Source organism: Sinocyclocheilus anshuiensis, unplaced genomic scaffold (assembly GCF_001515605.1).
Source record: "Sinocyclocheilus anshuiensis isolate Anshui unplaced genomic scaffold, SAMN03320099.WGS_v1.1 scaffold2129, whole genome shotgun sequence".
NCBI lineage: Eukaryota > Metazoa > Chordata > Actinopteri > Cypriniformes > Cyprinidae > Sinocyclocheilus > Sinocyclocheilus anshuiensis.
Genome location: NW_015552540.1, coordinates 153,960 through 159,336, shown reverse-complemented (window position 1 = coordinate 159,336; position 5,377 = coordinate 153,960).

Here is a 5,377-nt window from a genome sequence, read left to right as displayed (position 1 = left end):
TCAGCTCTCTCTCTCTCTCTCGCTCTCTCTCTCGCTCTCTCCCTCTCTCTCTCTCTCTCTCTCTCTCTCTCTCTCTCTCTCTCTCTCTCTCTCTCTCTCTCTCTCTCTCTCTCTCTCTCTCTCTCTCTCTCTCTCTCTCTCTCTCTCTCTCTCTCTCTCTCTCTCTCTCTCTCTCTCTCTCTCTCTCTCTCTCTCTCTCTCTCTCTCTCTCTCTCTCTCTCTCTCTCTCTCTCTCTCTCTCGCTCTCTCGATCATCAAGCATAGTGCGCGCCACACACCACCGCCAGGCCATTCATATCACTCCGCGCGGGAAAATAGTTCCCTTCATCCCGTCTGGACAAATTGGACAACACATTATGCGAGAAAAAAGCAGATATATTTAAATACATTATGCAGTACCTCATATGTCTGTAATATAGCGTATGTTTTTGTGCTGTCGCTGTTTAAGAAGTGAGGTTTACTCAAGTTTTATGTCATCCGCTTTGATGTGTGCTGCGGCTCTCTGAGACGGTTTGCGTTTGCTTTTAAAGGTACACTTATAGTAATTTTTCCTCATCAAAAAGTTTTACCCCGAAAAGAAATAAGGAGTACATTTGAATATATGTTTAAAATCACGTACAATCAATCACATGAAACAAGGACTTTAGTCATACATCAGTATCTTGATAAAAGCACTTTTTATTTTGGTCTATCCATTCTTGAGGGTGACATCACATTGCTACACCAACTCACTTACATACACAAAGACTATGTAAAAAATGTCATAGATTTACGAGCAATGTCATTCATTTGAAACAGGGACTAAGCTGAACCTCCTGAACAGTTTTATAGTTCTGTTCCTCCTGTGCTATTATAAAACACTCATAAAACCCGCCCAATAACCACTCTTAGACAGTGACACACAGGAAGCAAGTTATACAAAACCTTATCATTCACAGAATCAGCTAAATCATTTGCAGTTTAATTCTCAAAATTAAACATTCTCTTTTACTCTCTCTACCTCTCCCACCCACACTCTTTCTCTCACCATAGGACAGTCTATGAGTAAGGGGGACATCCCACCGAAATGAGTATACGGGTTTAATTAATCTGATACTGGGCATGGGCTTCTATTTTTGTGTGAGGGAGTGGGGATGAAAGACACAACGCTGAGTATGCAGCGGCCTTGCCTCATTATGATGACAACAACATGCAATCATACATGTCCCCAATGAGCAGTAAACTCATATACACACAAGCATTGCACCAGACTCATTGAAAGCACAATAAATGAGTCTCAACAAATAGCTCTTTTTCCGAATAGAAGACTGGGGAGATTTTACGGCACTTTGTTGTGTTAACAGTTAGCTAAGATGAGCTAAGAATTGCATGAGGTATTATAATATTTCCTTTACTTTTTAGTTCTTGTGTGGCCTTGTGATAATATTTTATCATTAACATCATTAACATAATTATTTCTGGGTTTTTTTAGGTTATAAGGTTTTAACCTAAATGGTTTTTGTTTGGTGTCTGTCGTATATAGTTATTATTACTGACCATTATCTTGGGGAACACACACACACACATATGCTAGTGGGAGTTTAGGTCAGAAGTGTCAAGAGAAGTGTGTGCAGCCAAGGGCCAGCTGTTACATACAAAATGAAAACACAAGGGCCTGCACTAGTCAGATTTGATTTATCCTTATCAGATTGAGCCCAACATTTTTGTCCCTTTACACATGACATATTACGCAAGAAGGAAGCAGTAAGTAAGAATTGTGCAGGTTTAATGTCAATTTCTAAATTTACTAAGATGTAATTATAAGACATCAAGGCAATTTTCAAGAATTTTTAACCATTTCAATCTGGAGAGTTTTAAATTGCTGGTCATTAGTGTATGGCCACAAATTTTGTTAAATTTATATATGGCAACCCTTGGTACATTGTTAAAACAGTTTGCTAGCTGTGCTAAAAATACTCTGGACCTCAGCTCAGCGTGGCACTGTTTCTGTCTTTTATCTATTTTAAAGAACATCTGATGTATATTTTTATAGCATTTCCTTTCTTTTTGTCCTCCCACATGGTTATAGTCAATATATACTCAAAACTGATGTATAAACAGGCGATCTTTCTGAATTTTTCTGAACAGAAATATTAAGCAGCACAACCATTTTCAACATTTATAATAAAAAGAAATGCGTCTTGAGCACCAAATCAGCATATTGAAATTATTTCTGAAGGATCATGTGACACTGAAGACTAATTGCTGTGGAAAATTCAGGTTTGCCCTCGCAGGAAAAAAATTATACTTTAAAATACATTAAAACAGACAACAGTTATTTTAAATTACTACTAATATTTCAGAATAAGACTGTTTATACTGTATTGTATAAAATACTTATTTTTAAAACAGTAGAAAAAAAATCTTATTGTCTCCAAATTTTTGAATGGTACTATATAGTTTTATAAAGGTCTGTATGATAAATCCTCATGTAGTTAGCTAAGCAAACCTGTGTGTGTGTGTGTGTGTGTGTGTGTGTGTGTGTGTTCATGTTCATCATGTATCTGCATGACAGCGTGTGGCAGGATGGAGGCTGCCAGTATTAAAATGTGCAGCTTGACTGCAGTGGCCAGCACAAGCTCAGCACCTGTTTATTCCCTCAGGGGCTTCGGCTCCTGGACAGCTGGTTTAGGGGTGAAGTAAGGGATGAAGTCCAGGGCCTAGGGGGCTTGTAGTTGTAGATGTGTGGGGGTAGGAGGCAGATGGGGTCTAGAAGAGCGAAGTGGGGGGATTTGAGGGTATATATGTCTGTGTGTGTGTGTGTGTGCGTGCGTGCATGCATTCGTCTGAAGAATTGTCTCACACAAAAGGCAAGGCTGTGTGAATGAGTAATGGTCCTATACAATCTGATGGCTGATGAGGGTATTGTGCATACTTGAACTCAAGAGACCCTGGGGAGCTATAAGGTGGTAAAGAGGGTCGGAGGGAGCTGACCTATGTCCCAGTGGAGGACATGTGTTAGAGTGATAAGATGAAGCTTATGTCTAATCAACAGTGTTTAACACAATACTAGTACCGATGTGATAAAGGACAGCTGGAAGAAAGCAATGACCTCGGCTTCATCTGTACATGTTCAGCAGAACTGAAAACAGCAGTAGAGCATCTCAGCGGGACAACAGCATCAATGTCAGACTAGTTTTTGTTATTTAGGCCAATTAAGTATTATCTTAAACATATATAAGCATTTTTCTCAGTATATAATGGGTTCTTTTGTTTAACATGTTTTTCTCTGTTGCATTGATATAGTGTTCTCACAAGATAACTTTATGCGTATAAAGTGTACTGCTGAAAGAGACAGATGGAAAGAAATTGCCACTAAATCATTTCGGAAAACAGTTCTGACGTGATGACTTTGTGCCAGTATGTTGTGAGTGACAGATACTGAGAGATAAACAAATATTTCTGCCAAGAGCTAGTTCTGTGAAGCTCTGAGTAGCACTGTTTCTGCGTGGTGGGATCTCTATGTTGTTTACATGCATACATTTTTGTTTATATGTTAGAGTTTTTATTCCAGTGTAAAATCATGGTCACATTTTATTTTAAGGTCTAATTCTTGCTATCAACAAACCATTAAATATGACTTTTGCCTCAAGAAACTCCTAATTTGCTGCTTATGAATTAGTTAATAAGGTAGTTGTTAAATTTAGGTATTGGGTATAAGGGATGTAGAATATGGTCATGCTGAATATGTGCTTTATAGGTACTAATAAACAGCCAATATGTTAATAGGCATGCTAATAAGCAACTAGTTAATAGTGAGAACTGGTCCATATACTAAAGTGTTACCAAAATCACTATGTGTCTTTTAGCCTATGTGTGTACATACTTAGCTATACTTTGGGCGCAGGTTTGTTCCTGGAAGTGAGCTAAATCTGACAAAACCTGCATTTGAGAACATCTGAGACATTCTTATGAAAATGCTATATATTATTGTTAAAATGGTGTCTTTTTGATGTTTTTGAAAGAAGTCTCTATTGTTCACCAATGCTGCATTTATTTGATCATAACAATATGCTGATTTGGTGCTCAATAAATATATATTTTTTTATCAATGTTGAAAACCATTGTGCTGCTTAATATTTTTGTGGAAATTGGGATACATTTTTCCAGGATTATTTTATGAATATAAAGTTCAGCATTTGTTTGAAATAGAAATATTTTGTAATTTTATGATGAATTCAAATATCATACTCCTTTCAATGATAGTGTATTAATACATTTTTTGTTTTAATTCTAAAAAGTTTTCTGTTAGGTTTAGCATGTGAGTTATTCATAATTATCTGTATATAAAACCCAAAGAAATCTATGGTATGTTCCCATTTGCACTGCATTGCTTAAGAAAATGTGTGTGTGTGTGTGTGTGTGTGTGTGTGTGTGTGTGTGTGTGTGTGTGTGTGTGTGTGTGTTTACGAGCGTACCTGAGAAATTTGCAACTCCATAGGTTGTGATTAAGGCATGTTTAATGGCAGACATAAGTAGGGTGTTATGCTGAGAGCCGTCACACCACGACAGCATGAAGATTCCAGGCAGCAGAGCGCAAAACAACCCAAGTTTTTTGCTATTTTAAATCCATCAATCTGTCCACACAGCAACAGGCATATGCAATCACACACACACACACACACACACACACACACACACACACACACACATACACACACACACACCACCATAAAACCTTTAACTTTGAAGAAAAGCCACTCCTCAGTCAGCATCATAAACATTCACTATGCTGTCATATAGACACATATCCTGAAGTCTTCATACGGTACACAAAGAACGAAGGTCATACCTCTGCAGTGCACTGAACTGAAAAAAGCAGGAGAAGGTCAAACTCAGACTCATCATGCTATTTTCAGCTTTTGCTCTGAAAATTTAAAGTGATGTTATGTTTGATTCTTTATTTCGCCAAAGCACAAAAACAGCTATTAAAGTCATAAAGACCCAAACTATATATAATTATGTTACCTGAGTGTGAGCACAATGAAACTAAAAGCCTATCAACACCTTTTGCATCCATTAAAATACAGCCATTCCATGTCATGTTAACAATGAGTAAATGCTGTTTTAAAGGGGTCATATGACGTTGCTAAAAAGAACATTATGTTGTGTATTTGGTGTAATGCAATGCGTTTATGTGGTTTTAGGTTAAAAAAACACATTATAATGATTATAATGACTTATACTGTCTTTTTGCGCATTGCATCGCGCCACGTAAACATAAAACCATGTCTGCATTTGTGATCGGAGAAACGACAAACAACAAGTGCTACTCTACACTACTCAAAACTCACGTTTGAATCGTCAGTGGCAAATTCTTTATATATAAAAAACGTAC